Raw genomic sequence first — 17,124 nt, 5'->3', positions numbered from 1 at the left:
TAGAGCATTACGTACAGTCGTGTACTTATGTCTTCCACAACTATTAGGTACCACGTCTGCCACAGAGGAGGAAAATAAGACTTCAGCCCATCTTATATTCAAGAAAAATGTATAGAAGTGTGGTGAATGCCATGACTGTTGCCATTGAACAGCACTGTAAGAGTATAACAAGCCAGTCACTAGCTGTACTTGGGGCTCTTTAGAAGGACTCAACTGTCATTAGTGTTTGTCTTGAGGGGGACGTGTGCATTTCCTAGGTGGAAAAGAGAAGGAAGAATATTCTAGGCAGAGAGAACAGCACATGCAAATACACAGAGATGTGAGTGAGAATGTTACAATCAGCGATGGCAGAAGCTGGGCATGACTGCAGCCCAGCACGCCTATGTGTGGGCTGTGGGTAGGGTTAGGTTGGGGGCAGAGGAGAAATTTATTAACATGCTGTGCAGACTGAACTCTGGTCCTGTGTCCAATCAAATCACTCCCAGTCCCACTCTCCAGTCCTTTGGAAATCTGCTGTCTGTGCTTGAGCAGTGGCAATCAACTAAAAATCTTACAACCAGCGATGTGAGGTGCTATATGTGGCTAATGGAGGAAATACTCAGGTATCTTGTTTGTATCACAAAGGAAGGGGGTGTGTCTGTTTCTTCCGTAGAAAAAAATCACACGGATGTGCATAACAAGAATCATAATAATGTCCCCACCTCCTCTCTTGACTCCTGAATCCTCTGGGATAGAATTGACAAGAATGGTGTTCCTAATCCCTTCAACTGTTTCAGAAGTAGCTGTTATGTCCTCAATTGAGCTCCAGGCTGAGAGCGTTATCAAATTTGTTCTATTCTCCATTATGGTAATACCACAAAAGATGATAACATCAAGGCTTTTGCAGCATTTCATAATTTTAAAGCAATTTCACAAGCATTACCACATTCGATTTGAGACAAGATGTGTATAATAGATATTATAACATACAATTTCATTCTAGAAATGGACTCGGAAGCTCAGGTCACACAGCTACAAAATGTCTAAAAACACGGCTACCGGTTTTTATCTTGAGCTTCTAATTTTTAAAACCAAGACTTAAAAGGAAATCTCACAAAACAGTTAGCAGTTCCCTGAGTGTACAATCAGATTGTAATAGCCCCACTGAAAAGAATAGTCCTTTCCCTGGATAGCTATGATTTCTTTAAGAGTAATAATGATCAACTGTGGTTGCCTTAAAGCATTTTGATGAGATTCATCTACAGATTACTATTACTTAGTGGATATTTATTTTAAAGAGCTAAATAAACTAAATAAACAGACTAAAATAACCCCTCTGCTCAATCTTCCTTAAACAGATATTGTATTATTTTCAAATGCACTCAAGTAATAAAGTCACACAAAAGCAATTCCACGGATTCACAATGCAAAGTTAACAACTGGGTCTTTTACGTACTGATTTAAGATACAAAGTTTAGAGTCTCAACGAAATTGGGTTTTCCAAAGCTGCAAGGTAAGTGATTATACCTTTGTTGTGCTATGAAAAAATAAAAATATGGCACCTTATATATCCATAAGAATTTGTCCTTGCTTACTTCCCACATTTTTTTTAACGGACTTTCCTCTCAACAAGAATCATTTAGCCCCTAGATTACAAATTTGGCGACACTCCAAGTCCTTGACTAATTGTGCCCTTGGGTTAAAGGGTTTTAGGAGATAACCTGGGTCTTCATTCAGCAAGGATTGATTGTCTGTTACGATCCCGGCTATGGGAAAGTTTCTAGAGATAAAATAATATTTGTCATGTTTTCAAGGAGTCAGGGCTAGTGAGAGTCTGAAGAAGTAATCCAAGACTCCAATGTAGGTGACAAGTGCTGTGATGGGCAGAGGATGAGCTAATGTGGAGTGAAGAGGAGGCATTTAATAGGATCTAGGGTACAGAGAAGAGGATGAGGAGCCTGGTCTTCAGTGAACACAGAAAAAGTGTGAGTGTACTAAAGTGGCAGGTAAGAGGTGAGCATGGTATGTCTGCTGAATTACAAATAAGACACGATGGTAAGGAGTCTGGAAAGTTGGCAGGCCTGCGTTTGTGTCCCTCTCATTTCTGATAATTAGGCTGCTGTCTCCATCTGCCATGACTGAGTCTCTGTCTTTGCAACCAACTCGGTGCTCACCCTGCCTGCTCTTCCTTCACCATGTACTCCATTCCCGGGAGACTCCCGCCCCAGATCTTCCCCCATCCCCCAGTATGTGGCCACGCTTGAGCCAATTTGGCCCGTAGCATTAGGAAGCAATCCTCCTCTAACCCTCTGCCTTGCCCACCCCCCGTATTAACCCTTGCTGATGTCCTACGCAACAGCCATTATTCATTTATTTTCTGTTATCAGACCCCTAAGTATAACCCCTTTTTGGAGGAAAAAAAATGGCCCTATGCCTAAATCAAGCTAAATCCCCTCTTGTCTCAGCCAATTATGACAATTCCATTCTTCCTTCCAGTGCTTGGTTTATGTCATTGGTTCCGTGATGTAGTTTTCTGACCAGTGAGATGTGAGGGTAGGTCAACTGGGGGCTCCTGAGAAATGATGTCTCCTTAATTAAAGTAAAACAAAATAAGGGGCCGGCCCTGTGGCATAGCGGTTAAGTGCGTGTGCTCCACTGCTGGCGGCCCGGGTTTCGGTCCCGGGCACGCACCGACGCACCACTTGTCAGGCCATGCTGTGGCGGCGTCCCATATAAAGTGGAGGAAGATGGGCGCGGATGTTAGCCCAGGGCCAGTCTTCCTCAGCAAAAAGAGGAGGATTGGCATGAACGTTAGCTCAGGGCTGATCTTCCTCACAAAAAAAATAAATAAATAAAATAAATAAAACAAAATAAACCATATATACAGGAGTGGTGTCTTTGGCTGCTGGACGTGGATATGCCTGAATGTGGGGCCCTGCACTGTAGCAGAACTGTAGCAGCTCTCCTGCAACCAAGCGGGGAGCTAACCCGAGAAAAGATGTGCAGAAAGATGGAAGCCCCGAGACACTGATGAGTATTTTACCCTAAGCCACCCTACTTCAGAGCGTCCTTTTCACTGAGATAATAAAAGTCTTTCTTTTCTTCATTAGCAGATGAGTCAAGGTTTCAGCTCCTTGCAGCCAAAAGCACTCTGATTGAATCTCCCTGCCTCCACATGCAAATATCTGAACAGGACTCTAAATAGCTGCTTGCCTTTCCTTCAGATTTGGTGTCCCCTCTCCCAGAACAGAATTCCCACAGCAGCTGCAAACGGATTCTCCCACCCCCATCATCATCACTGTGGGGAGACCTACTCCAAGGTCATGACCATTTCTGAACCTTCCATCTCACCAATGGAAATGACTAGGCATACCCAGGTCCTGAAGAGATAAAGATAGAGAAGATACTTTTCTCAAGATGCTTGGGATCGCTTACAGAGTAGAGATATTTACATACATCTTTTTTTAACTCATATTTTCCAGAATTATACCAGGTAGGGAAAAATATGTAATAGGAGCAGTTACAAAAATTAAATCAGTGACCCAGATCTCAGCAAAAAACTCTGACACCCACATCCCAAACCCTTTTGTTCTTATTCAAAAGTTTATGGAAGTATGGCATTATGCTCACAAATGGCACGACCATATTTTTCCCCCTTAGACCACTCTTGTTAACGGATTCTGGCTGCTTCATTGGCTTCTAGTGATGGCCCCTCACCAGCTTCCCACACACCCAGCTCCTGCTCCTCTTCCAATGCCTTCACTGTGACTGTCCTAGTCCCCTCTGGCTGCTGTAACAAAACACCACAGACTGGTTGGCTTAAACAACAGACATTTATTTCTCACAGTTCTGGAAGCAGGAAGTCCAAGACCAAGGTGCCAGCAGATTTAGTTTTTGGGGAAGGCCCTCTTCCTGGCTTGCAGATGGCTGTCATCTGGCTGTGTCCTCACTTGGTCTCTTGTGTCCATTCAGAGAGAAAGAGATAGCTCTAGTGTCTCCTCCTGTTCTTATGAGGGTACTAATCCCATTATGGGGCCTCACCCTCATAATTCATCTAAATCTAATTACCCACCATCTCCTAATTCTATCACATTGGGGGTTAGGGCTTCAATATAGGGATTCTTATGAGGGCCCTGATACCACCTCCCAGAATATCCCCACCGGGAATTCCATGAGCCAGCCACCAGCACTCTCCCAGTTGCAGTGCAACAGTCACTGCTTCATGGAAGAGGATCAGGGGTTCTAGGAGTTCTGGACCCATGTATATTCTTGTATTCCAGTATTTTTAAAAACAATTTTATGGCTGTGTTCTGTTACCATATCTTAGGAAAACAACTAGAGGGATTGCCTTCAAATTTGGAGAATATATTTGGAGTGATCCTAAGTAAAACAAAAACTCTATGACATTTACTAAATTCATTTGGAGGAAACCCTGGGTCAAGGTGGAAAGACACACATCAGAGATAAGCAGTCATTCTCCAAAGTGGCTAAAACGGAAATACATCGAGACATCTTTTGGACTGCTGCATAAGATTCTTGGAGAAGAAAAACATCAAAAGGCTGATGCTCAGGTGTACAAGGGATTTTCAGTCAAGCTGATTTTCACAGGGAAACTCTAAAGATGCTTTAGAGTTACTTGTAGCAAGCTTTTATTGATTTAAGAGTGGTTTAAAAATGATACCAAGGAATTAGTAGCCAGTGCACTGAAGAAATTTAGGGCATTATATGTATCCAGCAACAAAGAATACCTACCCCGCAGGCACTTATTAACAAGAATAACCTTGAAATCACGGCTCTATTTCATATTTGCCAAAAGCTGATTTGAGAGTAACGCTATTTAGGGAGAATTACAAGAAACATATGCGTTTGATCCATTAATCGATGTTCTCTTTCCATTCTTCATTCATTCAATGCTTCTGTGTTCAACAAACATTTATTTCATCTGGGCCATATGCAAGGCACCATTCTTCAATTTTGGTACCCAGCAGTAAAAAGATAGGTTACATTTCTTTTTTGTGTGTGTGTGTGTGTGTGTGTGTGTGGAAGATCAGCCCTGAGCTAACATCCATGCCAATCCTCCTCTTTTTGCTGAGGAAGACCGGCTCTGAGCTAACGTCTATTGCCAATCCTCCTCCTTTTTTCAGTTGCACATCCTGCTAGTTGCTGTATGCGGGATGCTGCCTCAGCATGGCCGGAGAAGTGGTGCGTCAGTGCACGCCCAGGGTTCCTAATCCGGGCCGCCAGGAGCGGAGCACACACATTTGACCGCTAAGCCAGGGGGCCGGCCCCATTACATTTCTATCTTTAAGAAATATATATTCTCACTGGAAGATATAAATATTAACTAGGTAAAAAATATATAATTATCTCAAATATCAATAAATGTTATGAGGAAAATTAAATAGGAATGGAGATAGAGTGGGGAGGCTAGGAGGGAGACAATCATCTGGGAAGGGTTTTGGAAAGATGGTGTTGATGTTGAGATCTGAATGTTGAGAAGGAAGCAGACAAGTGAAGACCTAAAGAAAGAGGACACAGCAAGGGCAGAGGCAGCAAAGAAACCATGGCAGTGAGCCTGTCTTTAGTCAATGTGAACAAAGCTGGTGACAGAGGGGCCACTACCAGAAAAGATGACAGCAAGGTGGGCAGGGAAGGATCGTGCAGGGTCTGGCAGGCTCTAGGTTGAGTGTCAGGAGTCACGTTCTGTCTGCTGTGGGGAAACAGACTGTAGTGGGACAAGAGACTAGCAGTGAGCCGGGTAGCAGACGACTGCTCCAGACCAGGAGCAAGACGCCCTGTACGTCTGAGGATCACAAAACAGCAGCTCAGAACCCACTTTCACAGAATTTTAACAAGACTTTGTCATGACACCACTGGTTTTCTGAGAAACCTATGAATAACATTGCTGTATTTCCTTTAATCAGACGGGGATGACAGGTGGATACAGTGTGCATTACTCACCCTATGGTACAGCGTCTTCTACAAAAGAGTTCACTGGGGAAAAGTAGCCAAAGCAACTGATATTTTGTCTTCTCCTAATGTCCGATATCAAATATCCCCCTTTGCTTTTTTACCAATTTCTCCTCAACTTGAATCCTTTCCGTTGACTTAAAAACTCATTGAAGTGGAATACGTAAATTTCACTTAACAGAGGTACACAGCTTGGTGAACTTTCACAAACCCAGACCAAGAAACAGAACATTTTCAGAACCCTGAAAGCTGTCTTTGTGCTGGTTCCAACTGACTCATGTTTATCTCACTGTGAATTACACATGGAACTCTATTTCTTTTCATATGTTGCTTGGTAGAAAACACAGAACCATATTTTGTGTCCATTGTTAGAAAACCAGAACCTCAGAGCAGACTTTTATGTAGTCATCTCCCACCTGTGGTTTCATTTTTTATCTTTCTTCATAACCTTTGTCCTTCAGCTTATTTTTGGCTTTACTTTCTTTTTTTTCTCATAATACAATTGAATATAACTTTGTACGCCACAGAAAACTTTTCAGGAATGAAGTAATCATGGAGATAAAACATGTAAATATTGTGTCAATCACTTAGTGACAGACAGTTCAATCAATTTGGACTCTGATCCATAGACTAGAATTCATTTAAGAGTGAAGTAGGAAGGAACAGGTGACCCAATCAAGTTAGTGGCCTCAAGTAGATCCCAACTCCTAGCGACCCTGTGGGCAACAGAGCGGAACACTGCCCGGTGTTTTTGTGCCATTCTCTCACCTTCCGGCACTCTGTCAGACAATGCTCCACTGCTATTCACAGAGTTTTCATAGTCAATTTTTCTGAAAGCAGGTGGCCAGGTTATTTTTCCATCTTAGGCTGAAACCTGTCCACCATGGGTGACCCAGCTGGTATTGGAAATCCCGGGGGCATAGCTTTCAGCATCACAGCAACATGCAACCACCACAGTATGACAACCAACAGACGGGTGGTGTGGTTCCCTGACAGGGTAACGAACCCAGGCTGTAGGGATGAGAGCACCGAGTCCTAACGACTGGACCACCAGGGCTGGCTGTACAGATGCTTAACCTTAACTAAAACACACAGCCCAGAACACCTGCCTAAAATCCCACCTGATGACCTGTGACAGGTGCCAGGAGCCCCTGAGTCATTTCACACAGATGTCACATCCACACACCATATCACTGTCTCCGTTCCAGTGCCCAAAGGCTTGGCCATGAAGGGGTTCCAAGGCACGCACTTTGCTTTTCAGACCCCAGGCAGAGAAGTGTGAGAGGAAGCCTAAAATCTTCCAGCTGGTCAATCTAGACAGGACATTGGTCATTGACAGGGGAGTGATCAGGGTGCAGTGCCCCCTGCAGGCACTCAAAAGCACTCGAGCCTCTTCTCTGGCCCTCCAGTACACTCTCTACCCACTCCTTCCTGTAAGTCTGATTGTACCCTTAGAAAGTGCAGCGATCCTGAGTTAAAAATGTATTCAATCATTTAGTCTATTAGAGTTTAAAAGTTTTTACTGATTTTTAAAATAAACTTTTTACTTTAGAACCATTTTAGATTTTTGAAAAAAGGCAAAGATGATATAGAGTTCCCATATCTCTCACACTGCCTTCCCGTTATTAAATTCATACATTAGTATGAAGCATTTGTTGCAATTGATGAACCAGTATTGATATATTATCATTGAGGAAGTCTTTACACTGTTCAGATTTTTTAACTTTTTGCCAAATGTGATTTTTTTGTTCCAGGATACCATATTACATCTAGATGTCATGTCTCTTTAGGCTCCTCTTGGCTGTGACAGTTTCTCAAACTTTCCTTGTTTTTGATGACCTTGACAATTTTGAAGACTTTTGGTTAGATATTTTGTAGACTGTCTCTCAATTTGGATTTTCTGATGTTTTTCTCAGTTTTGGGGAAGACTACAGAGGTGAAATGCCATTCTCATCACACTATATGAAGGATGCATACTACGAACATGACTTATCACTGTCGATGTTGACTTTGATCAACTGATGAGGTCACCTCTGCTGTCAAGTTACTCTTTGTTCCATACTATTCTTTCCATACTACAATCTTTGGAAGCAAATTACCTTAAGCCCATGCTTAAGGAGAAGCAAGTTATGCTCAATCTTCCTGAAGGTAGAATATCTACATAAATTATTTGGAATTTTTCTGCATGGGATATTTGTCTATTCTCCTCCATTTATTTCTTCAGTCATTTATTTATACCAGAACGGACTCATGGGTATTTATTTTCTAATTTGGGTGATAATCCAATATTTTTTTTTTTCCTCATTTTTTCCAGCTTTAGCCATTGGAAGCTCTTTCAGTTGATTCCTTTGTCTCATTATTTTGGTGTTTTTTAAAGTTTGTGTGTTTTTTTTTGAACACTTTTATTTTCTGGTGTGCAAGATGCTCTAGAATCATTTTGTAAAATTTCTGTGCTAGTTTTAGAACAAGGCATTCCTCCAAAGGCTCCTGTTTCGTCTTACACCTTAGATGTAAGGATACTCCTCTTAGATGTACACATCTATAAATATTTCTATATGTAAGCTTCTGTGTCTAGATTAAGATAATCATGAGCTTTTTATGTCTTTAACTCTAATCCATTACTGCATGGATTATTCTGACCTTCTCTCCTTGCTTGTCTGTAACTTCCTGCTCCAACAGTGAGATGCTAGACTCATCATTTGCAGCCATCCCTTTACTTAATTGTTCAACTCCAGTATACATATATAGTGGTAAAAGAATTATCAATCTGTACCCACATGAGAAACAATTTTATCAACTAGCCTACAGTACTTATATAGAGTTTCTTTTGCCTTTAGTCTTATAGATTTCATTCATTTCTAAAGTTATGCTTATTAATTTTTAAAAAGAATAATAACACCATAAAATATTTTATCTATATAAGTACCAAATGCAGGCATACATAGATATCTTTGTTTTGCTTTTTAATGTTTGTATTAAAAAATTTTTTTAAGTAACCCTTATGTGACTGATTCATTTACCAATCTAAGTAGTCAAGAAACACCATCACCCAAGGTTAAATATGATCATGTACTATTACATAATATGATGATAGAGCATGAAGCCACAAGGTTAAGCAGAGCTAACAGAAGGTGCATTGACTTTGGAGTCAGCTCTATTATTTTCTAGGAATGTGACTTTGAGTGAGTAACTGGATCTATCTAAACCTCTATTTCTTCTTCTGTAAAAGAGGGCTTATTGAGAAGATTAAGTAAATATCCATGTAAGACTCTTAGTATGGAAACTAATTCGAAGTAGACAATAAATGTTAATTTCAGTTTTGTCTCTACTTTTAATTTTTTCTTTTATTGTCTCTAGTTCTTTAATTGAGGTCAACTCATTGCCAAGACAAGCAGCCCAACCAACGCATTTCAGGCTGCAGTGACATCTCACTTTTGAACCACCTTGGGTTGGGTTCTTTCATTAGAATCCTCCCAAAGTGCTAGCAATTTGTTTTCCACAAAAGAAAGGTTTGGTTTTCAACTGACACAGGAATCTGAGCTGAGACCCCCACTGCACACAGGAGAATATTGCCTACGGAGAGCTCATGCTTTAAGTCAGTGTGCTGCAAACTAACACCCCATTTAACAAACAGAGCAGAAAAGCTGCTCTGAGCTGCAGAGCAGTGGCTGCCTGCACAGTCACCTGACCTTCCAGGCCAGCCAGAGCAGTCCTGGGTAAATGAGTGCAGTTAAACAGATGTGGAATATCAGCTCCCTGTGCATCCACAAATAGAGTTTCTTATCAAAGTCATCCACCACTCAAAGACTTGATTTATATTTCTAACTCAGTAAAACAAAGGCCCTTTTATACAGTATCTGAATAATGTGAACCTAATAAAGGCAAGGGAAATCCTACCGTTAAATGTGACAGAGAACACGGGTTTAAGTGTCTAAGTAGAAATGATCTCTTTCACAGTATCACAGGACAGTGGATAGAAAGATGCATGTTGGTACTGCTCCTGGAATGGAGTTTAGTAATCCTAGCCTCTAGCTTGGAGGGAATAGCACAGAAGAGAAAGAAAGATTTCTCAGTCGTTGCTGCACTAGGATTCCTGCCGACATTGAGAGATTGTTCATTCAGCAGACGCTTCAGGCGCAAGAGCTTGCCTCTTGCCTGAGCACCCAAACAAAGAGACCCGACCCCGATTTTCTTGAAATGTGGAAGCCAGCTTTCCAACAATGCCCGGTATTGTCTTTCTACATGTGAAATCACTCTCAGTGGTACCAACAGGCCAAACGTGATAGGTGTTGCATGTCAGGCAGGGCTGGGTTCTGATGACAATTCTAGCCCTATGACTACCAGCTCCACAGGATATGATTATGAAAGGTAACTGAGGTGGGAAATGAGTGCGGCCAGCCCTCAGGCCGTCTTTGTGGAAGGCAGCTTGGAACTGCAACAAGTCCTCCCGCGTGCGGTCCCCTCCCTGGTTCCCACTCCTGGCTGGCTGTGTGCCTGCTCCAAAGCTTGGTCTTGGACCCTGAAGTCTGGTCGACTTTCAGGCTGTGATGCCAGCTTGATATTTACCTTACTGCTCTGACCGTGGTTTCCCCGTGTGCTCGGTCTTCCGATGTTACCCTAGCAACTCTCTCAGGATCCTCAAGATCCTTCTCTTTATGGGCTTAGACCTTTTTTGAGTTTTGTCCTTTTTTGACCGGCATGCCCTTCACCAGACTCATGCTGCTTTTTCTGGTCTGATTTATAGACTTTCCTCAGTGACCGCTGGTCTCACGTGGCTTAAGCATGGAAAGTGTTGATTTTGTAACTTCACTGGTCAGACATGTTCACGGTACCTTGTTAAACCACTAAAACACTACAAAGAGGGAGGTATTACCATCCTTATTTCGTGGCTGTAAAAAAGAAGGTTTGGAGCAGTCAGGCAGTTGGATGACTTGCCCAAAGTCACAGAGCTAAGAAGCGGCGGGACAGTGGACCCGACCAGGTCCCTCAACCTCAAGCTCCTCTCCGTTTCTACAAAACTCCACATTTTCATCACGAGCCACTTCTAAAAGTGGAACAAATCCCCTCGTTCTAAGATGTTATGAGTTCTTTACTGATATATTTTTACCTGAAAGTTAACTCATAACCATCTGGTTATGGATAACTATATTTTATTCTATTTTTCTTTTTGTAAATGGAGAGAGCCAACTGATGATAACAGATATCTGAAGACCTTACAAGTAAAGTCTACACAAGTTGTCTCAGTTTTTCTTGGGAATATTCATTTTTCATTTACCATAGTATAAACAAGAGCCGCTATTTAATGAGTATTCACAGTCCACATACCCTATGCTGGCATTTTCATATTTTATTTCACTTAAACTTTATAACAACTCACTAGGGACTGTTACCTCCATTTACAAGAGCAGAAACTGAAGGTAAATAACATTTGCAGAGTCACACAGTGGCAGAGCCAAAAACTAAACTAAGATCTGCCTCTCTCTCTGGAGTTCATGTTCCTAATATACTATCCAGCCTTATTAACATTCTTCACACAAGTGATACAATTTTAATTTAATAATTTAAAAGCATCTTCAGTAGGCCAAACATGAGAGAATATCAACAGTGGTCATCTTAATTGTTTAATGAAAATGGGAGGTAAGTTTGCTCCCTGAGAAGTCAAAGGAATTAAATTTAGTTTTGAATGTTTTTGGAACAGCCCACAGATAAAATAAAAAAAAAAACAAAACAACAACAAAAAAGCCATCTCTATCTGTATCTTCATCTTGAAGTCTCTCTCACTCTTCTCTGACTTTTCCTCATTAATTAACTTAACCTGTTACTGAAGCGTTTCTCATGTCTTTTGAGACATACATCAGGAAAGCCCTCACTCCAATAATGTATTGCGCTCATGAGTCATCAGCCAGGCGACAGCCCAGCACTGCTGTCACCGTAAATAAAGCTGTAATTTTATTACTGTCAGGAGTTCAGATGGAGGCATGCCTACTAACAGGAAATGCACCCAGCATTAAAGGCATGAGTTGTAATAGACCTAAACCACGCTCCCTCTCCTCCTAGGAGGGCAGGTCTGTAAGGCACAGCTCTCTGAAAAGAATTCAGACTGTGGAGATATGAATTACTAAGATGTGAAGCCCTGGTCAAATTCACAGTATAGGTGAACAGCTTGTTCTATAACAAAATCTTTCAAGGGAGGATACCAAAGATTGTCAAGTCTGAGGGGATGGCCAAGGTGAAATCAATAGCCCTCTCCAGTCCCAGCGTCTCAGAGGACTCACATGGCACACGCAGCATCCGTCCTCCTGGGGCCTGGCTCCGCTGAGGGGCTCGTTGCTTTCTCAGCCTGGAGTAATTTAAGTCTCAGTCAATGTCATTTCCATTCCCAGTTCCCTAAAGGGCTTTTTTGTTTACCCCGTCAATTCTCCTAGAGCTTCCTACATGCGTTGCCACAGGATCACTCAGGACGTTTCAGTGAGATGAACTGACTGCATGCCTCTGGCTCTCACCAGACAGAAAGACAGGGACCGTGTTGTATTTTATTTTCACATTCTTGGAGCTCAGCACAACACCTGGCACCAGGTACCAGCTTAGTAGAGGGTTGTTGAATAAAGCATTATTTCCCCATTGAGAAATAAATCAACAGCAATGGTCCTAGGTAACCATAGAACTACAGCGAGAGCCTCCAACCGTTAAACTGTCAAACAGAAATAGTCACTGGTAAGATTCTCTAAGAGGACAAAATTACACTGCTCCTCTGAAGGTCTAATCAGCTGATTGTGCTGAGTAGCCGACCAAAGCCATAGAGACAGAGCAGGAGGCTTATTGGGGTCACTTTTCCACTTGCACACAAGGCTTCACACTCCTGACGCATGTGTACCCACTTTCTATCCCATATCATCAGTGCACTATTATGAATTCACTGACGCTGAACTCATGGTCATGAAAAGCACATTTTTTCTTTGTCGTGCAAATGAATCATTAAAATACAACATAGGAGCTTTTTCCATGAGAAAGTTGCTGCTGCATCAGCCTCCTCCCAGATGCGTGTAATGGTGCAGCCCCTGTGGCTCCACCCTGCCTGGGTCCTGAATCAAGTGACTGCCCCTTCCCGTTACCAAATAAAGGCCTCTTTGAGAGAGGGTCCTAGATTCCCAGGGCAAGAGGGAAATTCATATTTATTTAAGCATCCCATGTCATAGGTCATGTGCTAATACTTTAAATATAGCTTATGTTTAAAATAGTTTATATATATTTTAAATATGGTTTCTGATTTACATTCACAGGGGTTTTGCCATGTAGTTATGATCTCCATTTTACAGGAAACAAATGTCAAAAACAACGAACAGCTTATCCAGGCTAATAACGTGACAGGGATTTTAACAAAAGTCTAACTGACTTCACAATTCATGTTCTTCCTACCACACCAACTCCCTTCCAAATTGTATAATCAGGAGGGTTTTGTTCCCAGAGTGAAGTTATGACTTGCTGAATGCTGATTTTTCACCCATTGAATGAGTATGAATCAAACACCTGCCAGGTGCCAGCCACTATTCTAGGTGCTGAGAATACCACCAGAAAAATGATGGCTGTGGGTCTCACATTCAGAGAACAAACAGTCTGGTAGTGGAAATAATTGTCTTCTCTCATATCCAGTGTATACAATAATTACCCATGTTATATGCATTATTATATCCCCAGATGCTTTGGAAATAGTCAATTAAAAAAATTCAGCCCTACTCCCTGCAAATACACTACATTCTGTTCAGCCAATTCTGGAGTAGTTTGTAAGTCATGTTCCTTTCTCTGAGGACAACTTCTGGTATTGATTACTAGAAGTCTTCTTTATCAACAACCATCAAGTCTTTGGAAATATCATTACCATATGCAAATAGGTAACATAAAAAACATTTTTATTTTTTCAATAAAACGGTTTTCTAAAGCCAAATTTACTTTTCAAAATGGTAAGTATGGTACCGTCTCTCTCTAAAAACAATTAACAACAATAAAACAAAGGCAAGAAATAGCTCTACAAACTCCATCTGCAATGAAACCAAGAGACGTGTAGGCCTGTGTGGGCACACTGGTGGAGGATTCCAGCTGCTTCTGATTCCAGGTAAAGAAGGCAACAAGGAGAGGTGGCACCCAGGCTGGAGGCCAGAGCCTCCTGGGACCTCCATTGGCACCAAAGAGAATCAGGGATGGGAGTGCAACAAAGAACCACATAGATGTGTAGACGTGCCGAGATGCAGGCAGCCATCTACAAGTGAGGTAGCAGTCAGTGTCAGCTTCTGTCAGAGCGGGGGAGTAAAAGCTGATGAACTTGCCGTACAGTCTGACCTGTGTCATCGGCATCCCTCCATATCAGCTTTTACCTGGTGAAAAGACTTTCTATGTTTCCTATAAAAAAATTGCACATGATTTGAACTTTAACATACATACATATGCATATATATACATAAATGTATGGCTAAATAAGTGATGAGTCAGAGTTCACCAGGTTTCATAGTCAGAAAGTGGGCGTTTGAGTTTCTGTTTAGTTGGTTGTTTGTTGGAGCCACATGACAGGGAGGGGGCTGGATAGTGATTGCAACAGCAGGAAGTGTACATGTCCCAGAAAATGAAATATGTCACCGGAACCAGAACTACGTCGTCAGAAGTGGAAGCACGTCATAGAAATCGGTAAACCGACTCAAGGGAACAGGAAATGCCCTTGGATTTCGCTGACCTTGACTTCGCTGAGTTCGACTTCACCAAGCTTCCCATTCTATTGTGACATGTTTCCACTTCTGATGATGTAGTTCTGGTTCCAGCGACATATTTCCTTTTCTGGGACATGCACATTTCCCGCGGATGCAATCCCCAGCCCTGCCCCTTCCTGTCACTTAGCCCCAGTGAATGACCCAACTAAAGAGAAGCTCAAACATGCCCACTTTCTGACTATAACACCCAGTGGACTGTGACTCATCCCTTATTGAGCCATGGCTGCCACAGAGGACACTACCTTCTGTGAGGTGATCGAGAGACTGCCCACAGACATGGAGCAGCATCTGCCTGGTGTCTCTGACGGGTTTGTACCGTGGCTAGATACTAGTCCTCTGACTCTGAGACCTACAGACAAGTGGGATGTGACTCACGTGAATATTCTGATTGCAGCCCTGTCTCGTCCACCTTCCTGTTGCTTTGTCACGCATTTCCTCCTCCTCTGATGTAGTTCCACTTCCTATGACGTAGTTCTGCTTCCAGCAGTGTATTTCCTTTTCTGGCACATGCATACTTCTGACTGATGCAGTCACTGGCCCTGCCCCTTCCTGTCACGTGGCCCCAACGAACACACTAACTGAAAAGACTATATATACAGACTTATAACACTGTATTTTAAAATATTGCCTTTGAAATTTTTTCCCTTTTTCCAAACAAATATAAATAAATATAAATCTCATTTAATGCACTCATATTCAGGGAAGTGCTACTAAAGTGGCTCTCCAGGGGAGCAAAGGAAGCCCTGATTTAGAGCATTTGCCAATTTCTGTACCATAAATACGCCCACCATAGCTAGTTTCAAGCTACCAAAATTTTCACGCTTGGCTCTCAAAATTCCTCAATATTTGACTTTGGCTCTTGTGAGCCAGAACAAGCCAGCTGTGGCACAACACATCCCTCCCTCCTATGTAATAGCAAACTTCTGTGAAGTGCCCTGAAATCGTGCAGATTATCTTTGCTTTTATATTCACAATCACTCTGCAAGGCGGTGGGTCAGGATATTTTCATCTTTATTTTACAGATTAGGAAAAAACATTTTCAGAAAACCCAAAGAAGATCAAAGAAAATAAATATTAACATAAAACATAAAAAAATTTCAATCAATTTTTGATGAGTTGAATTCTTGACAGTAGGGATGGAGGAAAATTAGAACATACATTGCTCAGGTGACTGATACCCACAGAAGTTCCACAGAGAGAAGCAGGACCTGCCTGGTTCTTCACTGAGCCGGGGCGACCCTTCCTGGCAGAGCACAGAGCAGAGACCCAGCTGTGCTGGTGGTCCCTGGGCTGTGTTCTTGGCTGGAGGCTTCACACCCAAGTTCTTGAGCAGGGCGCTCAGTGTCAACCATGATGCTCTGCTTCAGAGGAAGCTCACCACCAGCCTCTGAGAGCCTGCACGCTGTGCCTCCACCCATAACCCATCTCTTTTATGGCTCAGGAACTTTTCCTTTAACCTGCTGTAAAGTTAAAGACTTTTATGAAGTCACCCCTCAGCTTTTCTTTCTCCAGGCTAAATCATCCATTTCCTCGAAAGTCCCCTTGGGTCCTATTTCCTCACCCCCTTATCATTTTTGTGACTCCTGTTTGAGTTCTGTTTGAGAGAAATGAGAATGAGCTTCTGGGGAAAGTCTCACCCCTGACCCTGTACTGAAAGCCACAGGAAACCAGAGCACAGAGTAAAGGATGGTCACGGGGCCACTTCTTGCAGGGAAATCTCTCTCCCCAGGCCTCCTCTGCCTTCCGCAGTAGCACCGATGAGTCAGCACATCAGGGCCGCTCTGCACCGAGGGAACACTGGATGTCAGAACAGAAGAGACTTAGAAATGATCACACCCCTCATTTTAGACACGAGGACACTGGTATCCAGTGGACTTAAATATCTTGGTTGATATGAAACAATTATTTAGTTATTTTATTTTTTACTTTTTGGTGAGGTAGATTGGCCCTGAGCTAACATCAACATCTGTTGCCAATATTCCTCTATTTTGTATACGGGACACCGCCACAGCATGGCTTGATGAGCAGTGCGTAGGTCCGCGCCAGGGATCTGAACCAGCGAACCCTGGGCCACTGAAGCGGTGTGTGAACTTAACCACTACACCACCAGACCAGCCACAATTGAAGAGAGAAATTAGAACCAAGATATCCTAATGCATTCATAGTCTAGAGCTAAGTATACTCTACAAAATAGTGATTCATAGCTCTCTCTGACATGAGAAGACAATAAGAACAAACAATAGTCATGTTATTCTCTACATTTAACCTCTTTCCATTAAAACACGTTGAAAGGAATCTTTTCAGTCTTACTCCCCATTATGTCCCCAGCTCCTAGACCAGGGACTGGCATGTAGTTTTCCTTCCATGTGCACAGTCGACCCTCTGCATCCTCAGATTCAACCAACTGCAGATCACGTAC

Source organism: Ceratotherium simum, chromosome 11 (assembly GCF_057802395.1).
Source record: "Ceratotherium simum simum isolate JZ-2026a chromosome 11, ASM5780239v1, whole genome shotgun sequence".
Lineage (NCBI taxonomy): Eukaryota > Metazoa > Chordata > Mammalia > Perissodactyla > Rhinocerotidae > Ceratotherium > Ceratotherium simum.
Note: the sequence above shows the minus strand (reverse complement) of the source record.